Raw genomic sequence first — 26,902 nt, 5'->3', positions numbered from 1 at the left:
ATAATTCCATATAATGAAAAGTAAGTGATTCAATATTCTATTAGAGTTTTTGAGATTTTATCCTACTAATTTGTTGATATATAATTGCTTTTAGTTCTCATTGGAGCTTCATTGCAATAGACCTTGTGGATAAGCAATGCTTTTTAATCAACTCTATGAAAGAAAGCCATGGAAATGCTAAATTGTAAGTTATATTATCTAAGGGCTCCTTGATATTTCAATTCTTTTTTTTGTAAGTACTCTAAATTTCAACATATTTTATATATAGAGGTGCCAAAAGATTAATTGAAGAGCTACAGAAAAGACCCCCTATGCCATTTGATTTGCTTGCAACAATGCAATATAGACAAGTTGCGGTAAGTTATTCATTAAAATAATTGAAACATGAGCTTATTCTATGAACTACCATTCGTCCTCTTTATAGTTTTACTTTGTGTTGGTGGTTGCAGTGTCCCCATCAGGATGATAGCCATTCTTGTGGCTGGAGGGTGATTGCAAATGCTAGAAGAATGGTTAACTTTGTTTATCTTAATGATGATAAACATGTAAAGGTAATATGAAAGATGCTAAACTTGAAGATAGATATTAATTGCAAATAGTCCATTGATGATAAAAATATAGTCTATTGTAAGAACAATAATGAACTAAAACTCTTTTTTTTATAAATGTGTGACAGTTTTCGAAGGATTGCTATACATCTGAGCATATTTGATACATCAGAGCAAAGCTCTTGAAGTATATGATGGTCAATTGTATACAACCAACAACAGAGATTGGTGGGGATTTGCACCATGAAGGAGATGCGGTGCCTATAACCACGGAAGGAAAATCCACAGCTTCAACACCTTCTATACCCAAGACATCAAAGAAAGGCAAAAGGACTCCTAGAAAGGATAGTTCTCCAAAAAAGAAATAGCTTTGCCATATCGCCTTGTAGGCCTTCATATATAGAAATTTGCCCTTCAGCCCTTGTATATCTCATAGAGATGGCAAATAGACATCTACTACAAAATTTGTACATGTATTTTATATTGATAGTAAAGATATCTTTTCTTGAATGTCATTGCAGTGTATTTTATTTTCTCTCCTTTTCGATATCTGAAAAAAACAATTACAAATGTTTGTTAGTTAGAAAGTGAGATCTTGATATACATCTAAGTAGATATAATATGATGTGAAAACTTACTCGTTTCTTGTCAAGTTGGAATACAAAGGAGCATGGTAGTTCAATGTCTTCATTTTGTAAATCCATCCTCACTTGATGTAGCGTACATGATTTTTTGATCTTTAAGATTGCAATAATATCCTCGTTGAACCAAATATCAAGATCCACAATAGGATCCTTGCTGAAATCATTAAGATTCTGGTCTAAAGCAACTAGACTACTACCAACAAAATGCCATCGACTATAGTAAAAGCTAGGGATAAAATTTTGAGTAGTAATCATATATTTACAAGCTATAGAGTCTTGATCTATCTTACATATAATTTTTCCTTCTGTCCTTGTATCCCATCCTTCATCAACAAATTGTATGATATGATCATATGTTAGTCTCTTCACTGAAAGCATGGTTTTTGTTATTCTTATCTCCATATTAGAGAAGAAATCAATAAATATATTAATAGGCATAAATAAAGTAACTTTGCTTAGCCTACTTGAGATATTAGATTTTAGTGCTTTCTGGATCTCAGAAAATATCTTACATCTATAGCCTTCACTAGTAGCTGGACTTGGAAAAGGCCACTCAAAGCTTGAAAAATCTGGCAAAGGAAGGAGTTTTATTGATCCCCATTGGCAACGCCGCATAGGAATAACATAAGAATGGTCATAAAAGAATATTCCATTCTCTGCAAGCTCTGTCTTCTTTCTACCTCTATACATTTCTTCTCCAATTGAACCATGTATAACATCAATAACATCAATAATAGATTCCATTGGTTGCCATTCCTCAAGATTAGAGGGATAGACACCTACAAGACAAACAAATATTATAATGGAAAAACCTAAACCATGTTTAAGAAAGGAAAAACTTTAAGAATCAAATTCTTACAATTTGGTCTATGCATTGGAAGCTTTGAAGATCCAGGTTTCAAACACAGCTCTCTATACATGAACACATGTTGCACTAGTATCTCTTTGATACTATTCTTATTTGCTCCAAGCTTAAAATCTCGGATTCTGCCCTTCCAAGCAGAGATAAACGAGCTCTCATGTCTTTGCCTTTTTCCACGTTTTGCTTGTTGCATGGTGATCCAACTACCTTTGCTAATGATAGTAGGAATCCATCTTCCATCAGTTTGGAATGAGTTAAACACTGATATGGATGTAATTTGGGAGCTTGGACGCCTTGTTGAAGGTCGAATTTCTGTATCCATGGTAGAAGAGAGATACATACACACAGAGAGAGAGAGAGAGAGAGAGAGAGAGAGAGGACTAAGCTATCATAACGGAGGGAAAAACAATAGAGGAATAAAAGAAAGGAGGGAAAAAACTGAGCGCCATGCTTTTCACCAATTTGAATTTCGATTACATCAGTCATTATCATTAATCTAGAAACATCATTAAATAAAAGTAGCCGAGACTCTATGCCATTAATGCAAAAGATGTCATAATCACGAATATAAGAGACAAAAAATACATAATAAAAATACAAATTCGTAATATTATCATATTTATATATTTTTGTAAAATGATTTTTTAATTTTTTTAAAATAGAAGTTCTGTTACGGAGGCTTTGCTCTTATTGGTCTAGAGCACTCTCTCTCCACATCCTAAAAGGCATTTTCGAGACCTCAAAACTCCCCTAATGCTTGGTTTATTCCAAGGAAGAGGGGGACCACGAATCTCAAGTTTGCATTGTCCTTGAAACCATGAGAACTCATAAGCTTTATGCTCAAAAGAAAAAGTGTGCCTTCCTCAAGAGGCAGATTGAATACCTTGGGTTTATTGTGTCAAGTGAGGGGATCTCTATAGATCCTACAAAGGTCAAGGATGTCAAAGAGTGGCCTCCACCAACTAGTGTTGAAGAAGTGCGTAGCTTTCTTGGATTAATAGGTTGGTACAGGATCTTCATTAAGGACTACGCCTTAATTGTAGCCCCCCTTACAAATTTGCTATAGAAGCAGGTTTCCATAGCATGGACGCCCACTGAACAACCAATTTTTTATCAACTCAATCATAGCTTAGTGACAATGCCAATTCTAAAGATCCCTGGCTTGAGCAAGGAATTTGAAGTTGTCATGGATGCCAGTTCACTTGCACTAGGCTATGTGCTAACGCAAGGAGGTCACCCTATCGCATATTCTTCGAGGAAGCTAAAAACCCATGAAAGGAATCATGCTACCCATGACCTAGAGCTATTAGCAGTTATTCATGCTCTCAAGCTTTGGCGACACTATTTTCTTGGCAAAAATTTCTCTTTGGTTAGACATAAGAGCCTTAAATGGATATTCACCCAGATTGACCTCAATATGAGACAACGACATTGGATTGAAGTTCTATAGGAATATGATTTTGAGATCAGATATCGACCTGGTAAGGAGAATGTAGTTGTTGATGCCTTAAGTTGCAAAGCGTTCCTCAACTCTCTTATTATGGAGGAACCCTCGATGGAAAAATCATTGGCAATTATGCTATCAATGCCTAGCAACTCTATCACTTGAACTAGCAAAGGAGGAGGCTAGCCATGACCTAGAATACCTGAAGACGATGAAGGAGATCTTGGGGAAGGACCAAAACCCCAAAATTAAGGCCAAATATCAAGAATTTTCTATCAATGAGGGACTTGTCTAATTTAGGACAAGATTATGCATACCCTTAAACAGAAAACTCAAACATAGAATACTTTGGGAAGTACATGATTCCCCCTTTTCAGGCCATCTCGGATATGTCAAGGCCCTTAACATGGTTAGGAAGAGCTACCATTGGGAAAGGCTTCAGGGAGATGTGCTCAAATATGTCACCAAATGTTTTTCTTGCCAGTGCATTAAAGCAAAGCATGTCAAGATGCTTGGGACATTGCAACCTCTTGACATTTCCCAGATGAAGTGGGAATTTATTAGCATGGAATTTGTTGTTGGATTACCTTCAGTCCAAGGAGGATATAACTTAATTATGGTTACAGTAGCCATGCTCACTAAGGTTGCACACCTCTTTCCGGTCAAGAAAAACTATAAAGCTTCAGACATTGCCAAGTTATTCATCAAGGAAATATTCACACTCCATGGGTTACTGAAAAGGATTGTTAGTGACCACGATTCCCTCTTCACATCTCACTTCTAGAGAGGGATATTCGAGGCCATTGGGACTCAACTCTATTTCAGTACAGCCTATCAACCTCAAATTGATGGCCAAATAGAGAGGGTCAATTAGGTCATTGAAGATACACTTAGGGCATATTGCTATCATGAACCCAAGAAATGGATCCAATATCTACCATTGGTAGAGTTCACTTATAATGCTTCTTACCAACAAAGCATTCAAATGACACGTTTTCAAGCATTGTATGGGTATGATTGATGTACTCCATTCAACTTTTCAGAACCTACCTTGAGGGTAGAAGCTTCCAAAAAAATTCTTAAGGAGATGGAGGAGCAAGTCAAGGCCATTAGACAAGACATTAGAGCTTTCAAGGATAGGCAGAAAGCCTATGCAGATCTAAATAGATAGGAGCAACTCTTCAAAGAAGGTGATATGGTCTTTATTTAAGTACGCCACAAGAAGAGCTCCTTATCACTAGGAGAATTTAAGAAACTAAGTCCAAGGTATTGCGGACCCTACAGGATCCTCAAGCATCTAGGGCCCAATGCCTACAAACTCCAACTCCCTGAGAACGCAAAGGTTCACAACGTATTCCATGTTAGCCTACTAAAGAAATATGTATCCAATCCTATCCATGTACTCAATGATGAACAAGTTGTAATGCCAAGCCAAGGAGTCCTTGAGCTCTGGCTAGATAGAATCCTAGACACACGGGAAAAGAGATTGAGGAGTAGAACCCTCAAAGAGTACCTCATCCAGTGGAAGGACTATCCAGAAGAGGATGCCACATGGATTGATGAGAACACTCTCAACCAACAACACCCTGAGTTCTTTTTGAGATGAGAACATCTTGACTTCTTAAGGGGGGAAGGATGTAACATGCCGCCGTTCCACTGGAAAAAATGATGTCACCCCCTTTTCAATTTCCCCCCATTTATTCACTAAATAAAAACGAATATTTTTTTTTTTCCTAACCCTTCCTCCCCTCCCTTTAACCATCGTTAGTGGGTGGTGGGAGGGGGAGTTAAACTACAAGAGGAAAGGGGAGTCGATCTGAGGTTGAGGGGACTATATTGATGATAATGGAGGGGAGGGGACGAATTTGGAAATAGCCAAGGGGAAAGTAGATCTAAATTGCAGTCAACGGAAGGGGAGGAGGAGATCACAATTGGTGATGCGGCAACAGAGGAGGCGAACGATATTAACAAGAACCCCCCCCCCCCCCCGCCCCCCCCAATCTTTACCCACCTGACCCTTATAAAACCCCCCTCCCTGAGAGGGCGGATGAAATTTTATTTTTTCATCACTTCCTTTCCTTCCTACCTATTTCCCTTCCTTCCTTGTAAATCTTCCCCTTCCCTACTACGTATACACTACTCGTCCCCTTCCCTTGCGGCCATCCTGTGAGAAAGGGAATGGAGGGAGAGATAGTGAAGGAGAGTGAGAGAGAGAGAGTGAGTGAGTGAGAGAGAGAGAGAGAGTAAGAGAGAGAGGGAGAAGAGGCTCAAGAACCAACCCCTTCCTTGGGCAAAGGCTCAAGTACCGTCTTTCCCCCATCGCGAGTCTCATAACCTCTCCTTTGATTGCCTCAAATTGACAATGAGTCCGCAAATGGAAAGAAAGGCCTAGTAACTTCGGCACCAAGGAGTCCTTCAAAGGAAGCGAAGGCCACCTCCAACTCCACAATGGCCCCAAAGCATAAGCTCTCCCAAGAGACTGGAAAAGCCACGACCATAGGGGAAGGGTCAGGAAAAGACACCACTATCAACACGAATGGTTTATCAGGCGGAATGCTAAATCAACTCTCTAGAACCAAGTACCACTACCATGTTAGAAATTGAAATTGAATATTTAAGCATAAGCATTATTAGCAATAAAGTCATGCCTTGTGTCGAGTAGTTTGCATATTTTGAAAGGTAGCTGAATAGGGGTTTAATAATCATGGAATGTCGAAAATAAAATGGGTATCTACAGGTGTAGCGAAAACAAGTCAAGAAATAATATCTAACTTTCGTAGATGCATCATAGATGGTCAAGGTACATAAATATTCCATCTAGGTCAATTATACTTCATAGACCATCGTAGAGAATCAACTTGCATTTTCAATGGGTGCATGTACACTGGAATTTGAGTAATTAAGTCATGCCTTTTGAGTTGTATAAATGTACTAGAAGGGATTTCTACGAATAGGGACCTCGCATTGCATTGACAACGTAGGGGAGACTTGCATTGGGACTTGCATGGCATCATGAATAGCTTCAATTGCACCACATAATGGGGTATGCATATAAAAAGATAGATTAGGATACGCATGTGAATTGTCTAGCTCGTTTGAAAGGAATAGTCTGGTAAATAAGGTCCTGACCGATAAGTGAATCCAAGGTTTAGCTTGACCCACCTAGGACCCTAGTCGCAAGATGAATTGGCTCATCCTTACGACCATATTTTGACTTGAAGCCAACACGCTCCTTGGCCTCTACTATAATAGCCAACCACAATGAACCTAGAACATGCTTAGGTATATCATTTTTGGAATATGAAACACCCCAAAACTAACATAAGGAAGCTCAAATATAGTACCCACAAGGAGAATGACTACTCGCCAAGCTACATTTGATGCTCATAGCTATCTTGGAATGGTAAGTAGACTTGGTCTACGTTTTCTGGAAAAAATAGTAAATATAAGTATCCATTATCTTGAAGATGAGGAGACCCTAGGGTGGGCCTAGAAGCTGATAGAGTTCTAAGGTAGGAAAAGATGATTACCAATTAACCCAACAAAACCCTAGACTAAAATCTTACGATAGGGGGGGATCAAAGGATAGTAACCCAGGGAAGGCCTCTTTTAAAACTATAGTGAAATTACCCTACCTTAATACATAGTAGTGAGGTCAAGGAGAGGGTATTCCCCATTCTCTGGGAAATAATGGAATGACGACAAGGAAGATATGATCATGAAAGGTGATGATGTTAGCATCAAAGATAAGGACTCCACCTTAGCAAATATGTGGAGAGCACTCGCATTCAGTATTTTTTTGTGCTTGTAAATCTAGGTTCAATGTTTGTGAAAGGAATGAATGACCCAAGCTCACAACGGAAAATTGAATAATAAATCGGGTTGAATTCAAGGAGGGCAGGCCAAGCTACCCCCACCTAACCACCAACCCTAGCCAAGGGGATTCCAAATAACCATGTTGGGAACGTGGACCAAACCCACCACAAGAGGTCTCTCCGTAGGTTAGTTTGAATGTAGGAGGACGCTTGGATGCCAGGGGGGCTCTAGCCATAAATTCCTTGCCTCCGGGTCCTACTCAAACAATCTACGTGAATCGCGATAGAATCTCAAGGCCGTGTTACTAGTTCAAGAGAAGATACTTGGAGGAAATAAGATGTATCCTCATGGATCACGGAATCTGTCCCTTTTGGACAAGACTTGTATTTCAGTTAAGATGATACTATAAAGTTTACTTCCAAATAACTTGTTTGAACTGTTTTTGTGTCAGTGCCATAAGTTGTGCAAACAAACCTTGTTTCTTAAAAGGCTTAATTAAGGAAGTTGTTTTTAAATGTCCTACATAAATGTGATAGGACCTAAATAGATAACTAAAGAACGCCCATTGAGGGAAATGGGGGGATGGAATCCTCGACGGGTCTGTCCTACCGCAGGGTGGTCCCAGAGAACTGGGAGGCTTCTCACAAGGATTTATCGCCATGTTAACTTTAGGAATTGTTAATTTAGAACCCGGTTCATGCCGTTTTAGGGGACCAGAATGGGACTATGCGCGGGCAGAGAGGTTGAGCAACGCATCCCTCTTGTTTCCCATTCTCTTTGAACCAAGTACGGTATGGATCTGCTTCGGATTGGGTATCTCTGCGTAAAGTAGGATGTCCAAAACCTGATGCTAGAATGCTGTTAGGAGACCTTGACAACTAGGAACCTAGATTTCATGTCGATCCTAGTGGGTTTCGGCCGTGAACGTTCCATTGCGAGGTAAACTCAAGAAACCCTAGGCAAAAATCCTTGGAACATTCCATGGGAGTGCCGGGTGGTGACGCTTAGATTCATTTCTTGATGGACTGCTAAAATGTGCTTAGATAGCCAATAGGTAGGCATGTTACATATTTATTCATCAAGGTGATCCTATGAGCATGAACAGCAACAATGTAAGAATTATTCATAAAGTCAATAATAAAGTCTGCAACTCCCTCCTAAAGAGAAAGAATTGCTGCAAGCTACCATTTCTTTTGCAAGCTAGTTTTAGTCAACACTCTTGATAATCTATCAAAAATTTCATTAACAACTTTCAAATTGATAAAAGTCTTTAGAATGACATTCTGTGAAGCTCTCTAGGCCTTCCTTATCTCACTAAAACACTTCTACATATAGTAAAACCTATATATTCTCTTTCTCTTTGGCTTATAAGGCTCACTTTCTTGAGCAGAGGAGGGTCTAGATTGATTTGTTGGCTGATCATGTACTCTAGGGGAGATTGAAATTTTGGCAGTTGTATGCTTTGTCCTTGCTATCATTGTGCTACTTGAGAGAAAATTCATTGGTATTCTTCATATGACACGCAGAGGATAAATTGATGTAAAGGACTGATTAAGGGTATTACTTAGTGTCACACTAGCACTAGTATAATAATATGTAAGGGACATGGTTATAGGTACCTTTGGAAAATAATACAAGTTCCCTTCATCTTCTTCTCTCTTCTTGTCCTTCTCCTGTCCTCCCTCTCAGCTTTCATGGCTACCTTCTCTCTCTTTCTGTCTTTCTCTCTCTTTTTCTAGTCTTTCTCTCTTCTCGTCACTCTCTTTTTCTCTCTTCCTACAGTCTTTCTCTCTCTTCTACACCCTCTCTCTCCTCTCCTTCTCTCTATCCTACCTCCTTCATTACAAGTGGTATCAGAGCCTAGTTCTTTGGTCCTTTTCTCTCTCCTCATTTTCAAAAATAGTCTTCTTTTAGTCAGAAACCCTAGTTAGTCAAACACACAGGTACACAGGGAGTACCGTAGAAGGCAGAGATTGCAGCCTTTCTTGGAGTCTTAAATGGAGCTTGGACCAAAAATGGAGGCAGACAGACAAAGATGGCAGCTCTTTTTCAAATCCCAAGCAAAATTTAGAGGTAACTTCTTGAAAGAGAAGCCACAGAGTTGGTGAAGGCTTTGGTTTCAATTACTTTTTGTAAAGGCGGTCTTCTTCTTATCCCTTTAAGCTTCTTGAAATCTATGGAGTCTTGTAGCCCGAGATCTTACTTCTACTCTTCTCCCATGTTGGGAAGGATCCTTCTTCTTTGAGCACTCTCCCATGATTCAAAACAATATCTATGAGTAGGAAAGGGGAGAAGATCTTGTTGATTTTGAGGCATGGAGCTCAACCTTGAGAGAGGATGCATTTCTTGTCTTTGAGTTGGCTGCTTTGTTACAAGATTTGAAGAACTTTGTCATGCGGCTGCTTTCACGCAACAATGCAGCTTAGTCGTCCTGTAGGAGGATCAATTCAAATTCTCGTCCTTGACAAAGTTATAAAGATTACGAAGGCTGCTCTCATGGAAGCATCCACTAAAGCCTTTTGTGAGCGGTAGTCTAGAAATTTAGCGAATTGGAGGTCTAAGGTACTGGCAATGGCAGCGAATGTAGAAGTAGGGAGAAAGCTCCGCGGAAGGGAGGTTCCAGCTCCCCCTTTGACTTGTTCAGTGACTGCATCGGCCAACGGTGTATGGCAGCAGAGCGAAGCTTCTCGAAGCAAGGAGCAATTAGAGGTGCAGTAAACTCTGCGGAAGCATAACATTTGCTACTGCAAGATCAAGGTCTGCATCTGCCTTGTTAATCTCTCATGTGGACTTGGGTCTGGAAGGCCTAAAGGGCCATTTGCATAGCCAGGCATTGATGAGACGTAGCTCCACCTGCCTGGACAATACTTGCTATAATTAATAGTAGTGCAGCCTTGGCAGTAAACGTTGTACCATTTAACAGCTTAATGATGAGAGGGCAAAGGCACTACAAAGAGCCAGTAGGAAAATCCATGAAATTGTCTATCACTCCTGCCAAGCACAAGGCTGCCCCAACTTGAACTCCTCTATTTTGCATTAAATAAGGGCTTGAGGCTTAGCTTGCATTGAAGAGGACAAGCTCTTTATTGATGGCCACAATCACTTATCCTATTCTTGTGGAGGATGGACTAAAGGTATATGCAGTCACAAATCAAAGACAAATTGTTGGTTCAAATCAGATTTGAAGGCTCCACTCTACTCCTGCACCTAGCAGTGATTCTAAGTCATAGTGTCCACTGTCAACAAGATCCAGCTTTTTACTATAGGTGGTAGAGGAGCCATTCATTGACTCAGATCAGCAAAAACCAAGAATAAGGGAGGTGCAAAAGAGCTTATTGCAAGATTCTTTTAGAAGACAAGTCCTCAGGAGGACTTTTGAAGCTATAGCAGCAACATGCCTTGGCCTTGGCAGCACATATAGTTGTTTTCCTTGTGACAATTGAGATCAAATTCCATCTACCAAACCAACATTGCATTTAGACTGATATAGGTCACATACGACTGAATTCCAATAGTCCATGCACACCTTAAATAGCTCGATGTCATCAACATAAGAGATTCCAATTAAATACTTTAGTCCAAGTAACAGTGCAACTCGATTTTCTTGTGTTCCTTCCAGAACACCTATATGTGCCTTGAAGAATGATGTGAAGAAGAGAGCTAGATTTTGAATAAATGCCTGGTCATCCAATTGCAAATGCCTCTGGAATATTTGTTCGTGGAGGTAGAATAAGCTGTAGTTGAAGGGCTGCAGGAATGCCCAGTCATTGTTGGGCCTCCTACCATCACACTTTTATGCAATCCGCTCTCTGTTTCTGAATTCTGAATTCAAGTTACTGGGAGCACTTGATTGTCATGTTGTTGTGATATTTACAAATGTACAAGACTATCTTGTCACACTGTGCTTGAACTTAAACCTGTAGTGCCTTTCTCTTTCATACTTTTAGAAGTACTCTCTACTCTTGCAACCTGCTGTGCATTCCTTCCTGCAAGTTTGTCATTGGCCATTTGAGTAGAATTGCTTGAGGAAGCCAAAGCAACAGTATTGGCATATAATTATATATCACAACTGATTTCCTTGACATGGGGTTGCAACTTGTCAGTGTGTCAAAGGTCCAAAATGAAGTTTGAAACCGAGGATGCTTCAGAGACAAGATTTGCAGGCACTATCATAGGGATTGAGGACATGGATGCTACAAGCTCTTGGGTTCCCAAGCTCATTCGGGGTTGTCAAGCTATGTCGTGTCACATAGTTGCTGTTGCTAATTTTATTCTTCCAAAGTCTCCAGTTGAGTTTGAGCATTATCTGCAGGTAACGGGGTCTCATTCAAGGTCTTGTAGAGCGCCAACTGACATAAATGCAGACATGAGTATGGAGGTCTCTTGCAAGTGCATGTGGGTTGGGTAAAGAACCATGTCACAAATAGCATCAGGATGTAGAATATACACAGCTGCCGTAAATGCATGCGCTTGTGGTTGTATGGTCACTGCTGAAGCAGAAGAAGTAAATGCATTGATCTACTATTGACTTGCTGTGGTTGCAGCTCATTTGTGATTGTGGTTGCAGTTGTGAATGCATTGTGATGATGGTGCAGCAACAGGAGCAACAATAGACGATGCATTAACATTGTGCCGAGCAGAGGAACAGTAACAATTGGAGTGGAAGCAATCCCAGAGCTGATAATCATTTTCAGGAAGCATTGTTTGGAACACAGTCCATAGTTGACAATGGCAATGCATTTTCAGGGTCTTAGTTATCCTTAGGCAGAGCAATGACTCATAATGGCCAAGGACCATTTGAGGATGATCAGATGCTTGGAGAGCTCAGCCAACTCTACAACACTTTGCACGAGCATGAGACATGGTGCTCTAGCAGACCCAAGCAATTGAAGGTGGAAGCCAAGAAAATGCTCATTAAATTGATACCCATGGTCAATGCAGAGGCTCAAGGATATCTCATGGAATCTTTGAGAACCTTTTGCAGAAATGGTATTAATCTTTGGCAATCTCTTTGAGGAAGAAAGGGAGTTTGGTTGCTCAAATCATTATTAGGACAGCTATCTAAGCAATGATAATAACAAGATGAATCCATTGCAACACTACTCTCCATTCTTAATGCAGAGGTTAATGCCAGCAAATGGGCATGGATAATTGCGAGTGCAGGTGGCCTCCTTCCATTGGTCAATATACTTGAAATAGGTTCTACTAAGGCCAAGGAAGATGCTGCTATTATACTTGTTAATCTTTGTACTCATAGTAAAGAGGTTCGAGATTGTGTGGAGTTCACTAAAACTCATTTGCTAAAGAATGCTAAATTAAAAAGGCAAATGCTAGCATTAAATGCGATTTGGTGCAGTCATAAGGGGCAACTTCAACCATCTTTACAATATGCGAGCATTTCATTGGAGCATCATGATATGGAGACCCTTCAGTTCAAATGCGACAAGGCAGCCGATGCAAAGAATGAAAAAGATATTGTTGAAGGTAATCTTTATGAGAGTCAAATGAAAGAAGAACTCCAGCTCAAGGAAGAAGATTGTGGGCAGATTGTTGATCAAATTGAGCAAACTACTAATCATACTGCCCCAACCACAGTAAATACAAAGGATGATGCAATGAATGTTTTAGCATATGCAGCCTTGTATGCTTTTGAGTGCATCACGGGAGAATCAAAGACTCACTTTATGCTGATGATTGAGGATTACATCCATAAGACACCGATTGACTTAGCCCTGTTTGCTTATGGTGTTGGGGATGATGAACCAATGGATGGCAATGATCTCACTTTTCCTTTTGATCCTGGAGGTTAAATTATCAATTTTGAAAAGGAAAAGCTCTGTTTAGACTTATGCTTGTCATAGACTAGAGAGTCTATAATCTTGTGTAAATAGAGTAGTACTCTGCCCCTATCCATCACTTGGAAAAACCTTTGTAATAAGTCTCATCTTTGTTTTTTAAGACAAAAACATCCGAGTGGGGATGGAATGTAAAGGACTAATTAAGGGTATTACTTAGTGTTACACTGGCACTAGTAAAAATAAATGTAAGGGACATGGTTACAGGTACCTTTGGAAAATAATACAAGTTCCCTTCATCTTCTTCTCTCCTCTTGTCCTCCCTCTCAGATTTCATGGCTACCTTCTCTCTCTTTCTATCTTTCTCTCTCTTTTTCTAGTCTTTCTCTCTCCTCATCACTCTCTTTCTCTCTCTTCCTACAGTCTTTCTCTCTCTTCTGCACCTTCTCTCTCCTCTCCTTTTCTCTCTCCTGCCTCCTTCATTACAGTTGATACGATGCAAGAGCAGTGAAGCCAAATGTTTGTAGGGTCTTATTTGCGTCGTATTGTGGAGTAGCTGATACGATGCGAGCGCAGCAAAGTGTAATCTTTAGCATGATCATTTTCGCTCCATATTAAGGATGATCCAGTATGGTGTGAGAGTGGCACAACATAATAGTCATGGGGGTTCTTCTTGCTCCGTATCGTGGAGGAGCAAACAGATGCGTGTAAAGTACAATCCCTTATTCGCATCGTTTTGTAATGTCTTATTTTTTGTGAAACCTTACTCCTATCCAAAAATTTCTAAAAATAACAAATGGGAGGGTTTTGGTCAGCTTACCAAGATATGGTGCAAATAGGGGAGGCTGGATCATCACCCAACCCCCCTATTCGCGCAATATCATAGTAAGCTATTTTTGGGTGATTTTTTTCTCATTTTTAGGCATTCTTTGCTTAAAAATAGTTTAAAAATAGTAAAGAGACAAAAAAAAACTTAAAATTTTTCCAATATTTTTTCAAAGCCTAATAAATTTTTGAATTTTTTTAATTTTTTTAATAGGTGTAAGATCTTACCAAAAATAAATATCATAACGTTATCACAAAGTCACATGTGACCATTATCCTAAAGCTTAAAATTTTTTAGACTATTCTTTTGTTTTTTCTATCTATCATTGCATAGATTAGATCCAAAAGAGACTATATATATATATATATATATATATATTGCATCTTATTGTAGCTCAATTTATAAAGGCATCTTATTGTGGATTAAGGGGGAGCATTCTATCATGCTTTGTAATCCAATGCCACTTGGCATTGGGGAGAAAGGGGTTGAGAGTGTATGCATTTGAATCCTCCTTATGCTAGAGAGGATAAGGAAAACTGAATGTGAATGGACTTGAGGGGAAGGGGAAACCCTAACCCCAAAATAACATTAAAAAATCACAAAAAATGGGCCATCATGATATGGTGCGAATAGGCTCGAGGGTTGCGTGATAACCCAACCCCCTATCTTTTTGTGCTTTTCTAGTGTTAGGGTTTCCTCTTCCCCTCAAGGCCACAAAAAAATAAGCCATCATGATATGGTGCAAATAAGGGGGTCCAACCCTCTTCACGCCATATCATGATGGCCTATTTTCTTGTGATTTTTTGTACTTTTTTGGGGCTAGGGTTTCCCCTTCCCCTCAAGACCATTCACACTTAGCTCCCCTTATCCCCTCTAGCATAAGGAGGATCCCCTTCTCAAATTTTGCTTAAAAATAGCTTTAAAATAGCAAATGAGCTCAAATTTTTTTAATTTCTAAAATTTTTAGAGCCTAATTTTTTAATAAAATTTTTAGAGAATTTTTTGATAGATGTAAAATCTTATTAATAATAAAGATCATAATATTATCACAAAGTCACATGTAATCATTATACTAAAGCTTAACATTTTTTGGGCTATTCCTTTGCTTTTTTTTTCTACCTATCATTACATATTTTGGATCCAAAAGAGACTATATTTTCGAATAGATATATTGCATTAGTGTATATTTGCTATAGAAATTATATCTTCTTTAGGAGCTTTAAATATATATAAGAGATATTGAATAGTTTTATACTTTTGAGATAAAATATATTATTTAGTATTTTATTTGCTTATCATTTTATCAATTCACTAAAATAATTTTATTTTTGAGAGAGTAAATTTTTGAAGAGTTATGGAATATAGTTTATCTTTACTGAATAATATATTTTATCTTTTTGAGCTATAGAAAAAGATTGAGTAGATATTGAATAATTATATCTATTTTCATGGGTTTCATGTAAGAATTTGATTACTATATTGACTTATTTATTCAACTCCATTGATTTATCAAAAGTGTATATTATTATATAAATGACTCCATTGATAATTTATTTATTTAACTCCATTGACTTGCGATCAAAAGTTCATGTTATTTCATGTACAGGACTTTGTATAACATCATATAATATTTTTTAAAATATTTTTAAAAAATAAATAAGATCATGAATGCTATAGAGTAAAGGTCTATAAACATAAGGATTATTTTGATGGTCATTTTTTTTGTGAAATGTGAGATATATTACATTTGAAGAAAGATATACAAGGATAAGGCATCAATAATGTAGTGATGCTATTCTAAGAGAAAGAAATAGAGTCAATGTAAGAAGATGAGAATAAGGAATTAGTGTAAATAATATTGATATTATGCCATGTCACACTGACATTGGTATAAAAGGAGAGGATATGTAATTTTACACATCTTTTGACACATTAATACAATTACAGACTTTCTCTCCCTTCTTGCTCACAGCTTCTATGGCTTCCCCTTCTTTCCTGTCTTTCTCTCTCTAAATCTAGTCTTTCTCTCTCCTCATCACTCTTCTTCTCTCTCTTCCTGCAGTCTTTCTCTCTCTTCTACAGTCTTCTCTCTCCACTTTCTCTCTCCCTGGTTCTCTCTCTGACAAGTGGTATCAGAGCTTGAGTCTTTGATCCATTATTTTCTTCCATTTTCAGTCTCATTTTCCTATTTCAAAATCAATTTTAGACAAAAATGGTACAAGATAGTGACTAGTGGAGTGCTGCAGGACATCTACAGTTAGTAAGAGACTACATCTGGAGATATCCAAGGTCAGATATGGCAGATAAAGGCTTAAATGGCTGGACGTCATCAAATTGCATGCAAAAATGGAGGTACACAGGTACAGACATGGAAGGCAGCATTGGAGTGACTGATGGACATTTTCAAGAAGAAAACATGCAGCATTGAAGGCCAGTGGACATTTCCAAGAAGCAAGACATGTACAACACTGAAAGACCATGGAGAAAACAACCTTTCTTGGAAATTTCACCATGACCAAGTTGGAGACTCATAGGAATTAGAGGGAACTTTGACTACAGCTACTTTTCAAGGAAAGCTTCTTCTTGATTCATATTATCCCTTTTCCTCTCTCTCAGTGGAAGGCTCACAATCTTGCCCCAACCTCTTATGTTCCTTGTACGCAGCCATTGTTGGCCTGGCTCTTTCTCTTCCATTGGGGCTATGTCCGAAACATGGCCAGTTCCTAATGAAGGAGTGAACAAAGTGCACTGAGCAGAACTCGTTCCAATTTCTATCGATTGATCAAATGTACTCAATAGTGACTTTGCCAAATTAGCATCACAGGTTGCTTCTTTAGGTTCAAGATGGAATGTATCTGTGGCAGCTAAAGGAGCAGGGGCACAGGACTTGGACTTCTGCGGAGATGCAAATGGGGAAGGAGGAGGACTTCCTATCTTCCGGAAGCTGCTTAATGTGATTATCCTCACTGGAAACCTTGAAGAAGCACTCGCGCTCACCGCATGCCTCTGCAACCTTGCTTCTTGAACAAACTTGTGCAGCTCGGATTGCGGACCGGCAGAGTGAGCAGCTGCGGATTCTGATATGCCTTTCACACCCAACCACCGAAACGCGGGCTTCATGTTCTTTGTCTCGTGCATCTTCTCAATCAACTGAAGAGATGTCAGAATATTTGCGATGTTGTAGAGCCTCCTAACCTTGGTCTTAAGCTTGGATGGCTCCTTACAGTCTCCTAACAGCACCTTGGCAGTATCTTCTAACGAAACGATTTTAGTTTGAGAGACGAGAAAGAGCCGCACAAATTTCTGGCTGAGAAGACCAAGTGACTTCTCCCTCCTTGACTCAGCTCTAGATTTCAGGATTGCAGCTGTGTGGTCCTGTTCAGTTTCGTGATGAAGAAAAATAGAGGATGGCCCATACTTCATGTTCAACAAGGGCATGGGCTCGTCGGGAAGAACAGAGATAGGGCTCCTACTCTGACCATTGCCTCTCGCAGCTTGGATACCTTAGTCTCTTCAATCCCCCTTACACACGATTAGGACACACCTTCATTACTGTCCATGGCTCTCAACAACAATCTCTGCTAAATCAAAGTCAAATGCAGTGCAAGGAAGAAAGAATGAGTCCATGGCTCTCAGCAACAATCTCTGCTCCTTGTATAAGCAGATGTATCTCTGCTCCTTTCCATCATCACATCAATCATAGCTTGCTTGCTGTAGAGACGGCTTGTTTCACTAGCTGTGTTGCCATCTGCTTCCTTGAAGGCTTTGGATATAAGCTTACCGAGCACAGAAATTAATGCGCTTCTGATTTTGTAAGATTCACCTCCAAAATGAGGCATTAGAATCCCCACATTTGTTGCAACTAGTCTTGGCAGTTGATCTGCCATCTGCATAAGAAATTTTCCAATGTTATCAGCTCCTGCACCATCACAAGCATAATCCTTGGGGTTCAGTCTACCTAGCTCTCTTATCAAGCTTATAGCTAAGCTACCATCATGATATTTCTGCTCAGCAGAAGGAACAAGTTCGGCCAAATAGGAGGGCAAATGTTCATGTTTGTGCAGAAGGTGGAGGATAGATGCTGTTGTCTGTGATAGATACTGGTATTTAGTCGAGCAAGCTCCAACCACACTATAAAGGGAGTCCTTTAAATCTTTATCTTTCAAGGCTGCAGGATCCTCCAGCATAGAAAATGCTCCCTTGGCAAGATATGTAAGAAGGGTCTCTTCTGGTTGTGATGCCCCAAACAACTGCTTCAGGTCTTCATTCACAGCTGCAGTAAGCAGCCGTGCTATTGAAGTTTTGGAGCAGTTTCTTTGTAATGAATTCACCATGCATATAAAATTCCTCGGGCTATCTTCCATGCTTTTCACTGCATTCCATTCCTCTTCAGACAGTTGCTTGATGGCCTTTTCAAACGACTCTACAAGGTCAGGATCAAAAACATGGGTTCACCTTTGTCTGAACTTCTGTTAGATGTCTCAGAAGGTTGGTAAGCAACACCTCCTACATACTTGAAGCGTACGGACTTGGTATTTAGAAAGGGATCCACTGTATGCTTCTTTGCTTCTGAAGATGAGTTAGGATCTTGAACAGTGCCAAGATTAGAATGATGTAGGGATAAAATGGGGCGTAGATCCTCAAGCTCCATGACACTCAGTAAGGGCTTTGATTTTAGCAAGGGCCATTGCTTCTGATGCACGAGCTACTTCAGACTCTTTTAAAGCTGCTTGTAGTCGACTCAATGTACTGCTAGTGGCAGCCTTAAATTGCTCAGATTCAAGTCCTGCTCTCCGCACTGATTCTCTAGATGCTTCTGCAGCATCCTTGGCTTAACATGCTTTACATCGATAAAATGAAGAGATGAAATTCTTATACTTTGTGCACCTGGAGCAGTTGATGTCATAAGGACAGTTATATTGAGTTTTTCAAGCATTATAAATCATTTACCCCAGATGTTGGAAGTAACTTGGATATTTCAGAAGAGCTAAGTGGACTCTCTGATATCTACTTTGAAATTTAGAAAAACATTGAGTATTGGCTGTTGCTACAGCTGTTGCAGGGACAATGGCTCTTGAGATCCAGTAACTTTGTCAGTTATATACACTACACATGCTACCCTTGCATTGTGAGTCCAAACCTCAGCAGCAACAACATTGCACTTGAGGCTTGTGAGAATAGTAGAGATATTTGACAACAGTCCTAGTCGGTTAGTGCCAGTTAACTTTATGGATGTGTGTTCAGCAATCGATTGAACACCCACAGTATGTCCCAAACATGTTCTTACCTCTGAACTTGCAACAGTTCTTTTTGCTCCCAAATCTTGTTGCATATACTCAATTAAACTTTCATCTGTAAGTTTGTGTCCAAGTTGATCTGTAACATGGAAAACATCCATGAACCAACCACCATCTGAGGATATATAGGCTTTGGGGATGCAATCTTGTAATGCCATATTCATGGAATGCTCTCTCCTACTCATTTGAGTGTATAGGTATGGGGTATTGACTCAAGTTGGATAAGAAGCACTCAAAATACTTGGAACAGGGCCAAAATAGGGTGCAGTCCAAACAGGGACAGATTTGGGAAAGTTGCTACAGAAATTAGTAGCATCATTCTAACGACAAAGGAACAATTGGAATTGATGCTAGACATCATAAGCTTCGAGTGGAGCCACCAAACATCTCATTTGGACACATATTTCTCGAGCTAGAGCCTATTTAGTACCTGCAGTTCACTAACAGTTCACTGTGGATAGTTCTGGAAATTCTTAAACAGAGAGGGGTATTGCTACTCCTAAATTCAAACCAGGATTTCTACTTGATACTAGACATCCTAACCTTCTAGTCAAGCTATCACACACCTTATTTGGACTTATATTTTTCAAGGAACAACATATCTCTTCAACTTGAATGCAATGGCAGCTGAGATCAATAGCTCTAGCTCTAGTGAACAAGGTTGGCTTCAAACACAGGCTAATATTGACAAACTTGGACAAGGTTGGCTTCAAACACAGGCTAGAATTTACAAACTTGGAGTTTTGACTGATCAGTGTATTGCTCTTATGAAGGCGGTTATGGAAAAAACAGCAAGACCTGAATCAAATGCTTATGTTTATGGCCAACATGTATATGCTGATGAGTATCATTCCATTGAGCCTTGGCAGCAAAATGGCTACTATGGTCAACATGCTTATGCTTATGAGGATCCATCTCTTCAGCAAAATAGTTATGATTATACCTATGAAGCTCTCTTGGTTGACCAGCCCAGTTCTTATGGATGTGACAGAAATGGTTATGCTTATCAGTACACTTCTAGCTTTGATCAACAACAAGCAAGTGATTATGACCAATGCTGTGGGATCAATGATCAAAGGTAGCATGCTTATGTATGTGAGCAGCTAGCATCAATGAAGGAAAATGCATTTGCTCAACCAAACTGTCCCTCTGATGTGCTGCAGGGCTATTATCACCATATGCAGTATGGACAACATGACCAATATGGTCATGAGCATGGACAGCCATCTGTTGTACATGAGCAGCAAGATGACTATGAGCAGCATGTCAAAACTATTATAGAGCTGACCAATGGTGATGAGCAGGTGTGTAAATTGCTATCTAAGGCTAAACGCGTTAGACACCTTACTAGTGATACGATACGGGAACTGCATGCTGCGGGCTTATGCTATCAATATGCTAAGACATTATCTTGTAATCACCAAGCCACATGCAGGGCAAAGTCTACCAAAATATTCTTGGTATTTGAATATTATGATGCAAAGGATGGAGAAGATCTTGTTGAAGACCATTTTGGTATGAGTCCACAACAAGAAGGCAGATCATGGACAGCATGTGGATTTGGATGATCATCATGTAATGGTGACTTCAGCCTCATATGCTTCAGTTATACAGAGCATGGTGATGCTTGAGAGGCTTATGGAAAAGTTAGTGAATACCATCATGATGATCATGCTTCCAGCTGTATTTGACTTCGATCTTATGAAAGTTGATCCAATGCATGGCAATGATACAACTTTCCCTTTTGATCCCGGTGGCTACAGGCTGATTTTGATCCTCTGTATAGATTAGTACTACTATTGAATATTAGGTAATCTTTTCTTTTACCACTTGTAATGCTGTACAGAGTAGTACTTCACAGCCCCTACTTGGCTATACCAATAAGTCCGATATTTGTTTTTGAGGAAAAAAACTTCATTTTGAGTGGGGATGGATTGTAAGAAGATGAGAATAAGGAATTAGTGTAAATAATATTGATATTATGCCATGTCACACTGACGTTGGTATAAAAGGAGAGGATATGTAATTTTACATATCTTTTGACACATTAATACAATTACAGACTTTCTCTCCCTTCTTGCTCACAGCTTCTATGGCTTCCCCTTCTTTCATGTCTTTCTCTCTCTAAATCCAGTCTTTCTCTCTCCTCCTCATTCTTCTTCTCTCTCTTCATGCAGTCTTTCTCTCTTTTGCAGTATTCTCTCTCCTCTTTCTCTCTCCCTGGTTCTCTCTCTGACAGTCAAGCCCTTTCTATTTCTTCCTACAAATCAAGGGAAGAGATCTTAAGAGATTTGCCAAGATATAATAGCAGGAGTAGTATCATCCCATGACATCGAGCTACCATTTAGGTATTGAAATATGATAATGCTATTAAGAATCACAATCAAGGATATTGAAACGCGATAGTGCTATTAAGAATCACAGTTGAGGGTATGATGAGAAAAAGACTCCCAATAGCTAATATCAAGTAAAAAGTTATATCCTTCATATTCTTTGAAGCATCCTGCACACATAAAATCCTCTTAGTCCTAAAATTGATACGATACACAATATCATAATAATTTTATCTATTACTATATTAATATTTTTTATATTTTAATAGACTAAAAATTGAATAATAAATGTTTTTAACATATTACTAGGTAAATGTTTTTGTCTCCTAGAAATCAAAGTACTTTCTTTCTTCTAATTATAATATATCATCCTTGTATTACCCATTAGTGATTATTAAAATGTTGATATTACACTATATAATGAAGATATTTTATTTTCAAGTGCCAAGATCAAGATAAAAATTTTCACTTTCTATTCTATTAGCTTGAGGTTCATTCTTAGTATAACTATCCCTACCAATTTGTATCAACACCATGGGACTCTTTTAACAATTTACTTATGAATCAAATTGAAGATATGGAAGAAAAAGCTTAGATTTGGTTGAAACAAAATCTTATAGAATGGATGTCTTAGGGGACAAAAAGATGTGGCTTGGATGTCATAACCTAGTTGGGTCTATTGAAAACTAACGAGCTGATCTCGTTTCGCGTCCATGGAGAACCATATCTCTATAGCTCAATCAGTAAGTAAGTGGTGTTAGTCCTCTATGTAGAGAATCTTTTGATTATTGATCGCCTTCTCAAGATTTTGTTAAAGGAGACGAAAGGAGACCAATGCAGACTCCTGGTAAGAACCAGACATGATTTCAGTGAGAAATTTTACGACATAGTAAAATATGCTTTAAGAACTAAGAAACAAAGAGAAGAGGAGAGAACTATGATTCAAATCAATGTAGACGAAAAAAGAAGAGTGATTTTGGTGAAAAACATGATAGAAGAATATCTAACCATTCAAAAAGAAAGAATAATGGCCAAAAAATGACCCCTGACATGTGTTAACATCCTTAGGCATTTACTGATCGACCTCTTAAATGAATAATATATTCTCTTATGAATCACATCTAAATGGCCAAATTTGGAGGGTTAATTAATTTAAAACCTCAACTAATTATCAACTTAAACATTTTTTTACAAGTGTCATTTTTGAAACATTTTTGTCCCTAATGCTATTTGCTTGTTATTGTGACCTAAATTATTGATGCGCCTTTTCAATTGACTCACCCATACTAGTCCTATTTACTTCACCTCCTAGATCCACAATGATCTTTGGTATCTTTGTAGGTTTCTTCCCAACTTGTTCTCTTCTCGATCACTAAGAAGAGACGTTGAATAAATTATTCTTACTCCTTCATTCTTTGCTCCAAGCTTTCCATCTTCATTGATCATAATTACTCTGATATGACTTGTAATATGACTTCTTCATAATCATGATAAATCACATAGCAGATCGAACTAAATAAAGATACATATGGAGAAATTAGAGAAGAGAAATCGATATAATATTTGATTAAGTCTATAGAGTAGGAATAATAAAACATCACAACATGTAGCCTAATATGGAGCTCGAACCTTTTGACCACCATCGAGTTTATATCATGTGCATGATGAGGGAACCCAATATCACTCTCAATCTCATTTACAATCTCATTCACAATCACAATCACAATCACAATCACAATCATAATCATAATCATGAATTTTTGGAAAAAGAAGAACAAGACGAAGAATTTCCTAGATCAATTATCTTCTATATAAATATGTGAATTGCCTAAGAACCATAATATAAATTGTACAAGTCTTCTTGTACAATGTATTCCTAAAAAAAAGAATGTTTCAATCTATAACATATCAAACTAGATGTGTATGCATTACTTTGAATCCTACTTTCAATCTCAATTATTATAATCAAACTCAATAACCATAAATAAGACAAAAATAAAATAAGTAAGAAACATAAACTCCCTATATCTACATAGTATATCTTGAAGTATTCTACAACTTATTTTTATCATAATGTTTTTGTACAAACTGAGAATATAAATATTTTAGTACTCAAAGAGACTACAGTAGATGTGGTCGACAAGGCTATACAGGTAGAGTCACAAAATTCGGCTTTCTGTAAGAAAAAACAATGATTTTAGATCGACGATCATAAAAATCATATTTTTTATTTTTGCATATCATTTAGGATTTGTTATATGTTTTATTTAAAAAATAATAATACTATCTATCAAAAATATCAAAAAATCATTCACAATCAATGGACTATAACTAACCTCTATAAAATATAGTTTGAACAATACTACCTATTAATAGGTGTAAGGATATTTATTTTGATTGTAGTATTATTTAATTATTATAGTACAATCGATTAGATAATATAATACAAATGATTTTACATATGGGGAGATCATAAAATTAATATGTTTGATAGTTGTATAGAGAAGATCGTTACATTTTTTGTGAATCAAAAAGTAAATTTTTGAAATCTAATCAATCTTTATAATACAATCCTGCTATGAAAAAAAAAGAAATGCAACTATGGATTGGTTCGCTTCTAATCCACCACTCCTAACTAGGACATGTGAAGTTTTTGCATTAAGCTCTCAATGGCCATAGAATCCATCTTAGTAAAGCTTGGTGCATTTTGCCCGTGGTCAAAGATAGGAGACTCAACCAGAGAGACTCCATCATGTTTCAAAAAGTAAACCAAAATATAGGACCATGTTGCCTATGTACTAGATTTAGACAAAGACATGCATATTGATCATGCACCCTCTCGAGCTAAGTTTTCTTGTTGTCTCTCACCCCGCAAGCTCTCCTACCATCTAATCACACTCATTCGGCTAGCCATGGGTAGCTATTTGCAACCCATCAAGCAAGAAGAAAGAAACAAGGAAATAGTTGGATCAAGAGAACTCACCACAATGTAGTCTAAATATCCATTGATGAGCTCCAAAGCTTTGATGATCCCACCAACTGCGCTTGCAAGATTTGCACTTCCCAAATCTCCATTGTTCATGCATAAGAAATCAATCTTTTGTGCTTGTTCCTCTAAGCTGAAGTGAGTCCCCCCTCCCCCCCCCCTCTCTCTCCCCCAAGCCCCCTCAAGCTCTCTAGTCTCATCACAATTTATGTGTTTCTCGACCTCTTAGATGGGAAAAAATCCTAAGAAGGTGAGGACAGGAGAGGAGTTGTAGGCAGACAACAAAAGAAAAAGCTCACAAGCTCAACCAAAAATTGCTCCCTAATTCTCTTAGCCTAGCTCATACACAATGGTGGAAGCAACAACGATGGTCAACACAAAGATGGAGAAAAGAGATAAGCCTTTGAGTCTTCATTGTGTGGAATGGTTTACAATTAACTTTTTCAACCTTATATATGAAATTTGAATTTCGAACTTTGGGTAGGGCCTAATTTTCCATTAGTGTCCACCATTTGTTTCTCTTTAACTTAAGGGAACTGCAACGCGTTAGACTATCTATTTTTCTAAAAGAAATTGGTTCATGTACTCATGCTCTAATAAATGCAGCCTAACTTTACAATTTCCATGGAAGTGATCTTGATGCTCACAAATTTTTACTTTTATATTTCATGCCATCATGTTGTATGATATTTCAATGTCAATGTATTTTTCTTTCTTCACACCATACAATTCTTGTCATTTTTTGGTGCATGTGTTTTCTTTATTTTTTTATTTTTTTATAAATCTTAATATTATTCTCTCTTTTCTCCACTCGAGACTCTCATACTACTATATTTATTAGTTGTCACTTTTTTCCATGCTTGAATTTGGTTTAAGTCTTTTCCTTTCTCCACGAGTCTTACTCCCTTGGCTATGTCTATCAAAGGTAATGTTCTTGGCTCACATCGTATATGTGGATCATATATGTGGAGTATCGAGGTTTTAGTTTTATGAGGTCATGGGAGGAGCACATGGTGCTTTTGATAGTGAGGATTGATATTGTCATGGATGAGAAATTATTGACAAGTTGTTAAGGCCGTTGAGGATTATGAATCTCATAGTTGTTAGCATGCTTATTTAATAATCATTTTTTATTGGATGGAGCTTGAAGGGTTATGGAGTATGGGTTGCAAGATGTGAGAAGTTGAAGGATCTCTATAAAAGCATAGATGATGGGTTGCAATCCTCCAAAAACTTTTGTAACCACAATAAAAACCTCACACTAGTTTGATTTCTAAGGGTACTGCTAGTCTTCTATTCCCATGCACATGATCTATTTTGTTGGATTGGGAGACATGTCAAAATTCAAGCACACATATTATGCAAAGGAATATCTCCTTAGTTAAGGGATAGGGTAAATCCATTTGCAATAAGCAATAGATGACACATGAAGGAATAATTATTCACCATTAGCTACCTTATGATGCACATATTTGATGCTTTGGTAGTGGGATATTGAATGGGTTAGAGGGAGAGGAAATTGTACAACTTAGGGAGATATGTCTAGCCATAGGTAGTTCAATTTTTCATAGACATGTCCTACACTTGATGTTCCTAAGTGTATGTGAGGAAAGTTAGAGAGAGGAGCTAGGGAGTTTACCATGGAGTTGGCTAACTAAGGCCACTAATTCCCTTACATCAAAACCCCTTGATGTTCTTCAATGCTTGCAAGTTTTCTTTTTTGGGTGCCATATAGTCATCATATGTTAGGCCTTTAGCCTTACACACATAAGGATCCAAATACAAATTCCAATTAAAAGTAGTATCCCCATGACTCTATAAATTGGTTGCATGCGCATATGTTTACATAATAAAAGTTTGGGCCCAAGATGATTAAAGTACAATGCTCTCATGTTGATGGCGTTATAATTGAAGAATAATTGGGCTCCATCTAGGTGTGCTAGTAAATATTTATGGATTCTTTTGAAGTATGTTACATCTCCCCTCCTTGCTAATGAGTATTATGAGAGGATACAAGTCAAGGTTTGTATGCTTGAAGAGGATAGAGTATGACTAGTAAATGGCTTTCAATTTTCTTCTTGTGATGTTGAGGAAGTAGAGTGGTTTTTCCCCTCATAATAGTGTCCATGCATTGAAGTAAGCAACATTTCCTCCTGTTTGAAGTTTTTTCTTTAGATTCCATTTTTGCCACTTTCTACTCACTCATATGATCTATAATCACATGATGAAACCATAAGAACAACATGAAGTCAATCAAAAAATGAGTTGATGTATTAGTGCCATTCATCTCTATATTTAATATTGTATGCATTGATTTTTAAGTTTCTAAAACTAATTATTAAAAAAAATGC

The sequence above is a fragment of the Lygodium microphyllum genome, chromosome 22, assembly GCF_053477565.2.
Source record: "Lygodium microphyllum isolate KBCC chromosome 22, Lygodium_microphyllum_v1.1.10, whole genome shotgun sequence".
NCBI lineage: Eukaryota > Viridiplantae > Streptophyta > Polypodiopsida > Schizaeales > Lygodiaceae > Lygodium > Lygodium microphyllum.
This window is presented reverse-complemented; position numbering follows the sequence as displayed.